Source organism: Diadema antillarum, unplaced genomic scaffold (genome assembly GCF_040938485.1).
Source record: "Diadema antillarum isolate AM-2024a unplaced genomic scaffold, OU_Dant_1.0 scf00000217, whole genome shotgun sequence".
NCBI classification, from domain to species: Eukaryota; Metazoa; Echinodermata; class Echinoidea; order Diadematoida; family Diadematidae; genus Diadema; species Diadema antillarum.
The window spans coordinates 962,501-978,086 of NW_027271106.1; the positions used below are offsets into that span (position 1 = coordinate 962,501).

At 37.4% G+C, this 15,586-nt stretch overlaps 1 pseudogene; it reads left to right on the top strand.

The window, feature by feature from the left end:
* The window catches only part of LOC139724504 (thyroid transcription factor 1-like), a 5,821-nt pseudogene extending 1,312 nt beyond the window's left edge, over positions 1–4,509 (top strand).
* Positions 4,510–15,586: the final 11,077 nt, after the last annotated feature.

Here is a 15,586-nt window from a genome sequence, read left to right on the forward strand (position 1 = left end):
AATAACTCGGACAAGCGAGAAAGCAGAACAGAGTGCAGCAAAGCAAAGAAAAACAAAGCCACAAAACGCTTTACTTTCATGAGATGCGAATTATCTTTATTCGTTGCAACTCTGTTGCGAAAGTAAATGAGATCCGCAAGTTCTGAGCCTGATATTTCCCTTTCATGGTGGGGGGAGAGGGGAGGGGGAGGAGGAGGGAAGTGATTGAATTTAGGAGAATTTTCATGTTCAAGTATGATTCACCCCTTTTCCAGTTTGACTGTTCGTTCAATTTGAATATCGTAATTGATTTCTGTAACAATATTCTATCATAGTTTTTGTTCGCACGAAGAGCATGCCTTCCTCAATTTTTCGTTCCACAGAATGGTTACTAATCAGTATTGAAGATCGGATTTCAACTTTGTATTAACTTAAATGGGTGTGTAGGAGACAGCATGGTAAAAAGGATGGAGGCCTGAACAATATGACCTTTGCACTTCGGTATTTTTTTCACAAGTCCGTGATGCCATAGAATGTTTAAAAGTGTGACATGATTGTCATAAATGAATTAGATGTATGACAATTGTTTCATCATTCAATGAATGACTTCACTGTAGGTCCCTCCAATCAAATTCGCTCTCAAATGTCAGCCTCTCCATTTTGTCGACTTTAAAAACATCATACCCTACCCTTTAACAACGAAAATGTATTCAAAATTGAATCTTGTTTACTTCGCTATGCTCTTTTTTTTTACAATCACTTATCACGCCCACTTTGTTTTTCACCAAAAAAAAAAACAAAAAAAAAACTGATTATGAGGGTTATTCAAATTCTTGGGGTTTTTTTTTCAGTACAATTTTTGTATTGCGCTCGAAAGTTGCTACTTGAAGTAAACGCATTTCCTTAACCATTTGGCTAATTGATTAAATCAAAACACGCACATTCTGCGTCACACACAAACACACACACACATCCAAACATGTATATGGACACACACAGACATGCACATGGGGTATAGGACACTTGGCGTGAGCTACCCTGTCTGCTGAACAGCCGACTGATGAAAAATCAAAGCGATCCGCATATGACTGTATAAGGTCACTATATAAAGTAAGCTTTTATGAGGGTACTGCTTAGGGGAAAGTTTGTATTTGCTTAATAGTATACAGTGCCCTTTTATAATGAAGACCGTGCTCACGCGGGATCTAAGAAATCGGCAAACAGTCATGAAATTAATTCGATCTTGAGATCTACTTGACGTTCCACTTGAGACAAGTGTTAAACGATGTTGACCTCTGCTACTGACTCATTTTATCTTCAGAGAATTCCTTTAAAAATATCCCTGTACAAGATTTATATAAATAGAATCAGAAAGGAGACCTTTTTGTGCTCAGGGTATTCCTTCTATCTTTACTGTTGTTGTCGTTGTTGTTGTCTTAACTACATTTATGATTCCCAACACGACTGATATACTAAAAACAAAACATGAGAATTTCGTACAATGTTTTACCCAATCATTAGTCATCTCTATGCCAAACGATTACACATAAAAAAACAGTGCCCCCAAAAACGATGTAAAGTCATGCAGAAGTATGTATTTTATCATGATAACTAATATTTTGTCTCATAAACATTGATTATTCTTGAAAATACCGTTTGATAACACAGCATTTTTTACCAAGAATAAATGTTAATGAGACAAATGTGATACAAGAAGAAACCTAAATGGCTTTAAATGTTTCATCCTGTCTGGAAGCTCATGTCTGTTTGTTTGTTTGGGTGTTTTGTTTTTGTTTTGTTTTTTGGTTTTTTTTTTTTTGCGGGGGGGGGGGGGGCTTTTTTTTTTGCTTTGCTTCTAAATCATGCGCTTCCCCGGCTGACTGAAGCATTTTAAGCCATTTAGGTTTTTAGTCACATTGGTCTCATAAACATTTTATTCTTAAAAATCACCGTTTGCTAATACAAAAATTTTTACCAGGCACTATACATGGTTCAAACATTACCAGAAATCGCTTTCGACTGTGGCAACTCCACATTTTTATTCATTCATTCCTCCCCTAATAAGTGTGCTGATTTCTAACAATTTATTTTGAAATACCGCGATTTAAGTAAAGAATTGTATCAACAAATACAATATTCCATGAATATCCGTTGGGAATACCTATATAGACATGGCGCTATGATTTCCGCGGGCTCGAAATGCGATCTCTTTTATAACAATGATATTCTACATCCCAGGTGATTTTAAAGAGTATGTTTATTCAGGACACCATTTAGTGTTGTGAAATATTATGCTGATATGATTGGCTTTCAAATTATTCCGCAGAACCATGGGGGTCGTATCACCATTTTTATCTCTACTAAAATAGGTCGCATCGCAATTGTGTCATAAGTTAATCATTTGTCAGCTAGTTAACCTTTTATCGCTATGCATTGCTCCCGTTTCCAAGGGTGACCTAGATGCCGAGGATTCGATTATGACACGCTGAGGCAATTTCAAATATAATTTTTTGTTCTTTGTCAAGTTTTTATCTGTAATCATGAATAAGCGCGATGTCCATATCTCAAACAAGCTCGCCGTGCTTTATTTAACATGTGATTAGTAGTGAATTAAACTTGCATACTTGCGAGCAGTGCGCGCCTTTGTTTTCATAGTCGTGTCATTTACATTCCGTGATCGACAACAGATGTAAGAAAATGTAGCGTCATAATGTTGTGTTAGGTTTTATTTTTCTAAAAGTGTATTTGTGTCATCTATAACTTTAAAATCGAATTTTAATCGTCATCGACATTACAAGAGGATAACATCATTAAATTGTGCAATGAGTTGTAAAATTTACATGTAATTATGTATATCATATAATGTATGTTTTGTTACTGTTAGTTTTATTTCATAAGTAAATTGTATGTGATATCGATATGCTGTGTCACTGTGTAATCTACCTCAATTCTGCCTGTCGGCTGCCATGGTAGCAGTTTCTCTAAAACCATTTGATAGATTGATAAACAAATAAACACCATAAAGAAATAATAGATGAATGAATAAATGAATCAAATTTTTTTATAGCTTGTTTTCCTGTAGTAAAAAACTTTTTTTTTTTGGTCAGTATTTGTGCCAGGACGTGTGACGGGAAATTCTCCCCTCGTTCTCACCATTTGTTTTCTCTGCAGTTTCAGGTTGATGAACCACTCGTCCACAATGAACAAGAATATGATTATGAACATGAATATGAACATGAATATGAACATGTCCACACTATCCTCAGTTGGAATCTGGGTGACCTGGACCAAGCCCCTGCTCCCCTCCACTCACCGCCGGAAGGCGCCGGGTTCTCTTCTCGCAGAGGCACAGTATACGGAACGGGAGCGGCGCTTCAAGCAGCAGAAATACCTGTCGGCCCTGAAACGGGAGCAGCCTGGCCTAACCTTGATCAACCTAACCCCGACTCAGGTCAAGATCTGGGTTCCAGAATCATCGCTACAAGATGAGCGACAGGCGAAGGAGAAAAATATGAGGAGAATAACACGATATGCCATCAATCACCCAGGCGCGTCGCTGTTCCGTGTTGGTGAAAGACGGCAAGCCTTGTAATGGGAGCGGAGGAGGAGGAGGAGGAGGTGGTGGTTGGAGACCTAACGGATGACGATGGAGCGAAACCTGAGCGATAATGTCGATAGCGGTGATCAGGGTGTGGTCGGAAGCCAGCAGCAGTCCAGCGCATCGCAGGCGTTAGCGGCTCAGCACTCGGCTAACGGCCACCACGCCAGCATGAAAACGAGCCCCGTCGAGCCGAGCTCGTGCGGCATTCCGCTCAGCATCCCGTCCAGCGACTCCGGCATCGGGCTCAGTCCTGTGTCCGTTCACTCGCACCACCAACACCAGCCCAGCCAGGCGGCGCTGCATCAACAAGCCAGCGCTATGCACAGCTTGTACAGCCCGACGGGAGCTGGGGGGATGACGCACAATGGCGCGGTGAATAACATGTCCTCAACGGCACCATTTCTCCTTCACGGGAGAACGTGGTGAAAAAAACAAATAAGCAGATTTTGAGACATTCTTAGAGGATCCAATCAAAACATAATCCAGTGATTCAAAACACGTCACGCACTGATCAAAGTGCTGCCCCCATTTCTGTATTTACAAATAAAAGCACTACATCATTCAAACTCAACATCCTGGAAGACATACCAGCTTTCAAGTTTATAAAATGAACACATTGAAACATGCTTATCCGCTGCACTCTCAGGTACACTTATTCCTACCGACCGGTACTCACTGAAGCAGGCTCTGTTAAGCACAGATTTAAATCCACCATTTGATCTCCAGTTGCCAACCGCTTTATGTTGTTTAAAGTCATTGAATTCAGTGAAGTGAGAAAAAATCCTCAGGAAATTATGAACAAATCTTTTATATCACAAAACGAGCTTTTTCAAGAAAGCTATACGACAGAATTCAATTTACATGAATTTGAAGTTTATTCTTTGGCATTCTGGTAATGAAGGACTATGTTCAGCTAGATTTATCCCTTGCTGTTCTCAATAAGGTTGGCTAATGACAGTGAGAATTATTGACCTTTAATTCCGTTCTTTGAGATGTTTTGCAACTCTTTGAATGTGTTCACCCATTCACTGATATCTTATATCTATATTTGAAAATGATGTAATTTTAGAGAGTTATTCTCTCTCCGCTGTGTACATAAAATGAGATTGGTCTTCTTAACCGTCGATTTGTCGGATAGTGGAATTTAATGCGGGAAAAGAAAGCTTGGTTTCCACTATTGATTCATTCATTCCAATGACTGTTGATTAATGACAGCCTTACATTACCAGTGATAATATTCATAATTATGTACAGACTTTTGTTAGATATATTTATGCTTGACTATCTTTTTATATTCCACTTGAAAAGTGTAAAATCACATGGAGGAATACACGAAGGGGATGGATTTTCCTCTGTGTCTCTGTTTGTGTTTGTAGCTGTTTGTATTTATTTCCTGCGAAATTTCTTATACGGACGACATCGTGTCAATTAAATCATGAGTTTTACCAAGGTTTCCCTTGTTTGTGACGAGATGCGGAAACAATTCACAACTTTAACGGACAGAAAAAAAAATATCAAGATTTGCTATATCAGTAAATTCTTGTCTATATTCAGTCCTAATTTCAGTACAATGTATCAGTCAGATCCAACTCTTCATTTTCTTCAATCCATTAAAAAGATGCAATCTCAGGGGAGGCGACATAAATGAATACGATTTCTTTTTTTCTTTTCATGATATATCTTGGTGATGATATTGAGTGCCAAAAGAAACGTTGACGAGATATATATATGTATTTTTTTTTGCACTGAAGACATAATGGTGGGTTCAAAATGGAAATAGAAAACGTTTAATGTGTTGACGTGTGGAACTTTAACTCTCAGCGTAGAATCGTTGAAATCTTTTTAAAATCAAATTATGAAGTGCATCACAACAGTCTTCTTGTCACCTTGTTATAATTTCCCTTCACCGTTTGAGAGATCATCCCGAACTGTTACAGGAGACAAAGATAAATTCTCCGTCTCTGATTATATTGTCGTCCAGTATCTTGCAGTTAGGGTGCTGCTGTCATTTATCAAGGAGTACAAGACGCAGAATACAGAGTTTGAGTATGAAGTTTTCCGTTTCCAACACTTCACGTGTGAACTAAAAAAAAAGGTGACGAAAGTATTCACTCTTCGGTATTATTTCATCTTATCAGTTTTAGAGTGGAACAAACAACTATACTTCCTATCGAACGAAAGCCTTGCTATGAAATTGGCTGCATAGTCAGGATATGCCCATATTCTTTTACAATTGAATTCATAATCCAATTATATTCTTTAGATTTCAAAATTTCATTCGGTATTTTCATTTTCAGCAAAATAAGAAGAGTACAAAATACTTAATTACGTAGACCTGGAAGAGAGCAGGATAACAGCATTTCAATCAATTGTTCTTCTTAGGCAATTGATTTCAAGGCTTCATTTAGATAATAACAATGAAATGCTGTATTATGTATATCTACATTAAACTCCACGTCGCAGGTGAAACCGTGTCGAGAATTAACTGTTACCGTACGGAGGTACTCGCACAAAATTCATACCTCAGCGAAAAAGCATTATTATGTCATCTTCGTGGATGGCCTTTATATTGGTTCTCTTTGCAATGCGTAAGGGTTCTCTTTTTTATGTTCTGGTATCTATAAAAAGAAATCATTCGTAGTGGCTTATCATTGTTTCTCATTGTGTCCAAAATAGAAAAAGGCAATCAAATTTTCACTTATGACTGATACGTTTTTACTGCAACGGATGCCGAAATTTAAGATTGTCTTCTCAAAATGAATCACACTTTCTCCATATCATATTTATCTCCACTTAACGAGAAGCATGACCCCATCGTCTTTGCGAAGTTTATTGACGAAAATTGGTATAAATATATGTCTGATCGTCTGCGATCATTGAATGTATGTCTTTTTGTCACTGTCTATATAACTTGTCTCTTATGATTATGAAGGGCATGATGTAATTTGTAATATCGATACCTGTTCGTGATGACAGAAATTACAGGTGAAACTGGTTTTGTATCGAAGTAATGCAACTGGTTTTACTGTCTTTTATTAAATAGGAGACTCACATCCTAAATGATTCGTGCTGTCGCATTGTTCATTTGACGCGTCCGCAGTGAAGTCGTTCGTTTTGATATCTGTTTCGTAGCAGACTGGTGAATGTATCTCAGAGTGTGGAGTATAGTCGAAAGGGGGGGGGGGGGGGGGGACAGATAACAAGATATCCTGACATCTGAAGGTGTTATGTTCAGTCTTATGGAGCACTTAAAAATGTCTTTTTGCATCATGAGCAATTATGCATCGCCAACTTTCATCACACAAATCGCATGTTTTAAAAATGATGTCCTCAAACAGTGCCTAGATGATTTTAAAGGTAATCAACAAAAATTATACATTTTCACAATATTTTACTTTTTAAAGAAAATATTTCGATTTTTCTGTTACTATTGTAGCCAGGGCACATGTACAAAAACATACAAGACGATATAAATTAACCCCCTCCCCCCCCCCCAAAAAAAAAAAGAAAAGAAAAGAAAGACCTTTACCGCGTTTTAGAGATAGAGTTGGTTTTTTTTTCTTTGTATTTTGTTGATTTCTTTTGAACAGGGAAAAAGCAAATCCACAGCTCTAATTATCGAAAGGAATCGAAAATCTTAATTCATATTTAGAACCTTTCGCTGCACCCAATTTTAGAAATAAACTGGAAGCGCCATCTGATTTTCCCGATAAAAACAGCCAATAACGAAGCCCTCGCCAGACACAACGTTCAAAATCAAACAATGCGATTTAAGCAGCATTAAATAGAACCTTCGGAAGTAATTGGTTTTCAAATTTGTTTAGTTAACGTGTCTGCATCAAATGCAGTCCCTCGTCAACTGACAGAATACACAGACATGGAAAGTCCCGCTTTTACCGGGGACCAATTCGTTTTGAATGCACATGTGTGTGTATGTGTGTGTGTGTTTGTGTATTGTGTGTAAGTATGCTCCGAGTTGATAGTGCGAACGCGGGAGACTGATGGCTTACAATGTGATGAGTTTTAACTTTTCCGCTTGTGCCTCCATTACAAGATAGATATATTTATCATAATAAAGTACAGACAAACATATATATATATATATATATATATATATATATTTACAGGTATTTGAGAATAGACAGTATGAAACGTCTGTTTTCATCTGTCTATGCCCAACGGATTAATTCTGAATTAGTGTAGAAAATGTGAGAGACATTCAAAAAGCGGAGAGAAACCGAAGGAGAAATGGTATAGTGAGAGAGAGAGAGAGGGAAAGAGAGAGAAAAAATAGAGAGAGAGAGGAAAAAAAAAAGGGAAAAGAAACAGAAAAAGATTGACGTGGATTTTGTCGTGGAGCCAGAAAGTCGGAGCATCAGTTTGTCTAAGCGCGCTAGGCAAATTTGTATTTCTTCTGTGCACGCCGTATGGGCTCTGGCTAAACAAAACGCAATACCACTATACCACCACCTCGGCAGCTCCCCGTACGAATCCGCCACAGGCTGCGCCGACGGACGCCGCGGCTGCTCTGCTATATATACGAGGTTAAGGTTAGGTGGTTAAAAACAGATCGGATTTTCCAACATCCCCTTCCTCCCTGCCGTAGCTTTAATTTCTAATTTGACCTATAATTGTATTTTCTCTTTATTCTGTTACCAATTTCCTGATTGGACTAAATTGTTTGAGTTTGCTTTTAATTTCATAACTTATTTTTTCATGTCTTTTCAGGCAGGAGTTCTGTCTCTCTAATTCATACACACACATCACACAAAAAACGTATCTCTATACACACATATCTCTATCTATCTATCTATCTATCTATCTATCTATCTATTTCCTCTTCCTCTCTCTCTCTTCCTCTCTCTCTCTCTCTCTCTCTCTCTATATATATATATATATATATATATATGTGTGTGTGTGTGTGTGTGTGTGTAAATCATACCTATACCTATAGATATGAAGATTAGAAAGAAACAAAGAAAGAAAGATAGATAGATAGATAGATACGTTGCAATGTAGTTGAAATTACGTAAATGTCATATAGGCAATTCCCATGGAAGTCAGCTCCACGAGTAACAAGAATTCAAATAAGTGATATAAAAAGAGAAATAAATTCTGATGTATCATAGTGATTTGATAGTGAAACAAATAAAAGACTTTGTGTGATCACGTCAATATTTCTTGCAGTATAGGTCCTACAATGAAATCATAATGATAGGACCATACCCAATACTATCGCGTAAAGATTAATCGAAGAGAGATACGCTGCGAAAGATATGAACTCTGAAATATCTGAATTCAAATTGCCTTTAAAAAATCATAATCGTAATCATAACCGGCTAGACACTATCTTATCTCCCGGTACTGGTGCAAGAAGCAACGTTCAACTGAAAACAAACAGGCATTTGATGATAAACTTGAAAGTTCTTATCGCCAGAGCAAATTAGTTCTTTGTTACCATGGCACCTAGGAGGAGGAAAATTGTCATACTAGTACAGGCTTGTCACGCAAACGAAAATTTAACATTCTCATGCCAGAAAAAGGAGAGAGGTTCTTTTTTTTTCCGATCATTCTTTCATCAAAGAATCTTTCTCGCGTCATCTGTGAAAAGATAAAACAATGAGTCTCTAGAAGCCGGTAAGTTTTGCGAATCGTTTATTAAAGTTGCCCAAATTGGATGAGAGTTCAAGATTTGAAAGATTAAGGTTATTCACCCTTGTGTTCAAAAAGCTTACTTCAAATACCGTACAACTACAAAAAAAAAAGTTTATCGCGCAGGCTGATTAAACATTACATTCACGGACATCTATGAAATGGAATATGCGTTAAAAAAAAATGTGATAGATTGCTCGGGTGCAAGAGTCAACTAAACAAAGTTCTATACATATTTTATTACTATGTCCTTTTTTTTTAATACCGACAAAGCTATCTGAGGGGGACAGCTAGTAAGCGGGTTAGGCCCTTATCATGAGCCGCCTACCTCTATGATAGTTGAAGGACAGTCCCAAGGGAATCAATGTCAAAAAATAGCGTCAATCTCGAAAGGGCAATATATCAATAGGTTCCACCCTCTATGCACCTATGTTTGTTATCTAGATACAAAAGGCAGTTTCACCCCAGTGGCTATTTTTTTTTTGGGGGGGGGTTCATTTCGTTTATCTATAACGGATGATGTTATTGATCAGAAAATGTGCATTTACAATCACACCATATATATATATATATATATATATATATATATATATATATATATATATATACATATATATATTATAATATAAATTGAAAGGGCAAATCAACATTTTAAATATTAGCACTCCTCCAGCAATTAGTAAAAATGCGTTAGATTTAATACTCAGAATGCAGATTAACCATTTCATATAAAAAGTAATGAACTGAAAAATCCACATTTTTAGATGTTAAATTTGACATTTTACTAAAAGTTCGGGGAGGGACAACATTTAAAATGTTGATTTACCATTTCATTTTTAGAGTGTGTATCATATTAACGATTCTCATGATATAATTGTAATATGTTTCAAGTGTCAGCTGGAATAAAGGCATCTGATCATTAAATGTTTGCATTTGTTACATTCAATAATTTATGTCATACAATCCTTTGGATAGCATACGCGGAAGTCTGTAAAAACAATGATAAGGTTAAAAAAAGGATAAACAATGGGCCTAACTGTCTTTTTCAGAAGACTGGCACGAGCTAAAGTATGGAAAGTACAACTGCACTTGTAAGTGGATATACTTTTCAAGAAATTCTCAAAAGGTTTCTTTCTGTAAGAGGCTCCGGATAAGTGACCTAAGGTTCATCATGCACGAAATAGCCATAATTAATTTCACCATTCTTTGTATGACGCAGAGACCCTTTCTCCAGTCTCTACGGGACGAATTTATAAGTGCATGCAGTATCCGATCGATACGTTTGCGCCTTCGCGTAATCTCTTTTTAAACCTTCATTGCTTCTGGCAAACCTATTACTGCTTTTTCGTTTCTGTCAGTAGCTTATTCACATAGCTCTTTAATCCCGTTAGATACGGCTTGATCTTCAGACAAGTCTCTACAGATGTTATCAGGTATCTTGCTTAAATTTTCATAGTCTATATCCAATCTCTTGGTGACTGCTATTAATCAATTCAAACGTTTCTCAACATCGGCTTTCGATTCACACTTGTAACTGAAGTAACTGAATGCGAATGTATAAGAAACTTGAAAGACCATGTATCTTTCTGTTTTCTTTGTTCTTTTTGCCTTCATTTGTTGTTGTTGTTGTTGTTGCTGTTGGATTTTGATATTTTTTTTTATCTTGGTTATCGCCTAACCATGAACATTCCTTGCGTTGCACTTTAGTAAATATTATATAATCTAAGTGATGAATTGAAATAGAGAATATACCACAGAAATTCTGATAAAACATTGCATACTTACAACTTATGACAACATATAGTGGACTTGTTAACAGTCAAATCTACACTAAACGACAAACTGTTGTGGTGCTTGTCAAAATCAATAGCGGCGTTGCAAAAATTCTCGCCAAATGATTGTGCTCTTCAATATTCGCAGTGCCATCCCTCTTCAGATCGTGTATAAATTTACTAGTGCAGTTTACAGAAGTGATATTGACGCGTGTTGCGTGCTTTAATTGATGGGTGTTTTTTTTTTTGTACAGTTTCATCGGTGATTATCAGGTAGCGGCTTTCCTTGGCTTGACAGGAACTAACACCTAATGTAATCAAAAGGAGGAAGGCGTATAATATAAACATTCCCCCTTCAGATTCGAGAATGATCGGAATTGACACATCCAAATCACAATTATGACAGAAGACCGTCAGAAAAGGGAGGAGAGCGCTAACGGTTTAGCTCTTTTTGCCACTGTGCCCTGTATCCGCCATCCATCTCACTTAATACGGATGTCGGCTGGCGTCGCCCGCCAAACTCCCGTGTCTGCATCAATTTGCTACTTGCACTACATAGTAATCACTGCTCACGGCTTACATGAGAGACGAAACAAAATATCGTTATGGAATATGTTCGTCTTTTATGACATCCCTTCTAAAGAGAGAAAAGAGTGAGAGTGAGAGTAAAACAGAATCTTGATAATATTCTTTCACAATTTTTTTTAAAGGAATTAATGATAATCGTCCCGACACAGTTTTCTACAGCCGTTGAACAAGACCCATGAAACTTGATTTGTGAACATTACCGTTTATTCAACTTCGAAAAAAGAAGTGGATGAATAAAGCATTAAGATTTTCTCCTTTTTTTTCTGCAATTCTTGATGACAAGCTGAATGAAGTAATAAAGAACTTCAAATATAGTTGCTGCAACATTAAAAAGAGTCAGATTTTTAAATCTAAAATATAGTGATTCTCCTTTTACTTACAAACAATATGTGATATTCCTCACTTTTATGTGCGATATCCCTTAAGCACCTTCCCTCCCGAAAATTGCATCAAAATTATTTTAGGCATCAATTAGAATCATGTTTTAGAATTGGTTTGAACACATATTTTGTAGGCACTGTTTTACGATGTGATGTATGATTAGATTTGTACATTTTGTTGTGCGTGTGTAAGAGAGAGAGAGCGAGGGAGAGAGAGGGAGAGAGATTTTTTTTTGCCTTTTGTTATCAAAACATATAAATTGCCATAACACTTGCATTGTGTGCCTGAGATTTTTAAACAATATTTACAGCTATGAAGTCGACAATTGCTAGCTTGCCTATTCATTGATTCATATTTTTACTTGCTTTATGGCTCGTCAAGTCTTTATCTGTTCTTTTCAATGGGCGATTTAGTTCTACACAAATATGTAGTCAATGTGTACACAATGTCTGTTATATGGTTTTGGCATACACCGAGTGTATTTTTTCCCCTAACACTGCGTGTGTGCTGTGCAAAGAAATGACGAGAGAGGAGAAAAAAGCAAGCCGCTCCATCTAAAATAACTAGCACACAAAATTGACAGGGTTTTGTTTTCTTTCGCAAAACAAGATTGATGAGTTTTGTGGACTCGTCGTCGACTCGTCGTTGGTTTGGTAGCAAAGGCGTGTTGGCATGAATGGAAAAAGCAGCGACTGGGCGATGCATTTGGTCCAAAGCTGACACATTATTCTTTCTTCAAACACGCGCCCAAGCATATAAAGAAAAGCTTCTTCTTTTTGCGTTAATTCTGTTCCGTTCTTTTTTCAACTTTATCACTTTTTGTTCACTCTCTCCCTCTCTCTCTCCCTTTTCCCCTGATGCCCTATGCTTCTTTCATTGCTGACACGATTTGGAAGTTGCCGCTTCTCTTGAACGCGGCGTGAAGCCAAAATCAAATTTGTTCTCAGATGACTTCAGCTAAAGTGATGTTGATATTGACGGCGTATGATGTTATACGTGCAACATCAGGCCAGTCTGGAAAGTTGGTATCACAGCCATGTCACAACGTGTGTGCCTAAGTCAGTGGCGGAAAAATCTATAATTGAAGACAGGGGACAATAGAATTAAAACGTCGTTTAACATCGTTCCAATTTCACTCCTTGTCAATGTACGTCTGATAACTGTATGCATATCAGTGATGGAAGCATGGTAAGGAAGGATGTTGAAGTAAACTGCAGACGCATACATAAAAACAAACAAACAAGCAATATTAAACACTTACATAAACAAAGAAAATAACCTTTTGCTTAATCCTTGCACTTGCAATTAATTGGTAATCTACATAAATTTGATATACATGTATTTACACAATAAACTTATTATACACATATATATCTCAGTGAACAAGTGCGTATACATATATAGCATTATGTGTCTGTGTGTATACGAATATAATATATGTGTGTGTTGTTTAAAAAAAAAATCTTATTGACCGATCGTGTGAATATTGGCAAGTGATGAAAATAGACATACAACGTCAAGTTTCACGTTCATTCTTATTAGGTATCATCCGTAAATAGGAGAACTACGCACACTCAACATAGGGCCTATACACATATTATGATAATATGCTTATGAATATTCATGCAAATATATTCACGTGGGTTTGAAAGTCCTATCAACCATTCCCACAGAGAAGATAGATCATCACTATCAGTTTTATACCTCCACCCCGCATATCGTTGACAATAGATTTTCGCCAGCTGTTTTGTGGCCTCGTCACAACTGGAAATCTGATAGTCTCAGCACTGACCAGGGAAAGAGTTGTATCAAAACTGCATGTAAAAGATGTCCGTGAAATGCTCACCTCTCTTCCTGTTGGCACCAGCATATCAGGCTCTTTGTGAAGAGATAGTAACTGGTCAGGATATCACTTGGACGCAAGAACTCTTGTTTTGCGCTTTGTGTGTGTGTGTGTGTGTGTGTGTGTGTGTGTGTGTGTGTGTGTGTGTGTGTGTGTATGTATGTGTGCATGTTTGTATGTGTGTGTTCCTTTGTGAGGGTGTATGTGTGTGTGTTTGCGTGTGTGTTTGTGTGAATATCATGTAGGAACTATGTTTGAATATGATATGAAATTAGCCTCACTGGACCCACTCTCTATACATTTTGTACAGATTTCCAGCGGACAATATGTGGAAAATTAAAAATGATGGAAATTGTAAGCATGTTGTTGTTTTTTTCGCACAAAAGTGTACTCGACAAGTAGGCAGGCTCTTGCGATAAAGATCATTAGACAATTCATTAATATTTTGCTGGAGAAAGATAGATGGGTTTTGTACTTAATAATATGGTAGAAGCAGTTCTTTACTCTAGCAACTCTCGATTTTTTCTTTTTTTTTGCTTATCAATATTATAATTTCGAGTTCAGTTGCTGATGTTATGTTAATCTTAATAACCATAACACAATACAGTGTGCAAGTATGTATGTGTATGTATAGTTATGTATATGCACGTATTTGATCGTGTATATGTGTGTGTGATGGTGTGAGAGTGAGTTTCGATTATTATCTTCCAATACCTGATGTCGTTAAAATGCTTTAGTTTCAAAAGCATACGTTTATTGTACTTCTCAGAGAATGAAAGTGTGAAAAGCAGCCAGACCGTCGGGACATGACGGCCTGGAGTTGAACAGGTAGCTTAAGCATGATGGGGATATGCTTATTTCGTTCATGAGCCATAAAAAATGGGGAAAATATAGAAATGCATTTATCGTCTGCGGACGACACATGGTCTGCACCAAATTCTGATCACACACTCTTTGCAAGAAGTAAACAAATGATTAAGTCGGTCAACATGTAAATGTCTTGGCCAGCAATACCCTCCCCTTCCCCCTTCCGTATGTTTTTTTTTTTCCTTCTTGTTTTCTGTTTCATCTGAGAAACAATGAGTAGTGCATGTGTAGCGTGTGCTCTGAATAGACGTTCCCGCGCAAATTGCGTGTTGATTGTTCCCTCGATAAGGCGCGGGGGGAAATTTGTAGCGCGGCGGCTGTCCCGCGGCGAGGACGTGTACGTTGAGTGATGGATACAGAATGTATTTTAATCATTTCATTAATCAGAATCCCATCACAGGGCTATTTTCCTCCCTTCCTTCCCTCATTGTCTGCGGGCCTTGTGTGTCTTCTTCCTCTTCTTCTCCTTTCCTACCATTCTTCATCTTCTAAGATGGATGGTTAATCTTTAGATGATGCCGAATGAGGCGAAAACATTATCAGTCTTCTCGATTTTTCGTGCTTAATGGACTTTTCACTTAATTAGCGATCAGCTATTGTCATCGACGGGCGGACCATCCAGATCCAGGGGCTTTATGATGTCATTCGCTTCAGCATGCGTGTAGTATTTTTTTTTTCGTCCCCATAACAACTACAACAACAACAACAACAAAAAGCGTAAATGAACATAAATAATAATACATTCTTCCGTGATAGCTTTATGAATATAATGTACACATCTATTCATTATTTACCCTCACCTACAGCATGTCACGTCCATCAATACAGATTTCATTTTAAGCAAAGCATAACGACGGCTAAAATACTGAATGAACGTCTGCTCACAACAACGAGGGTATCGAG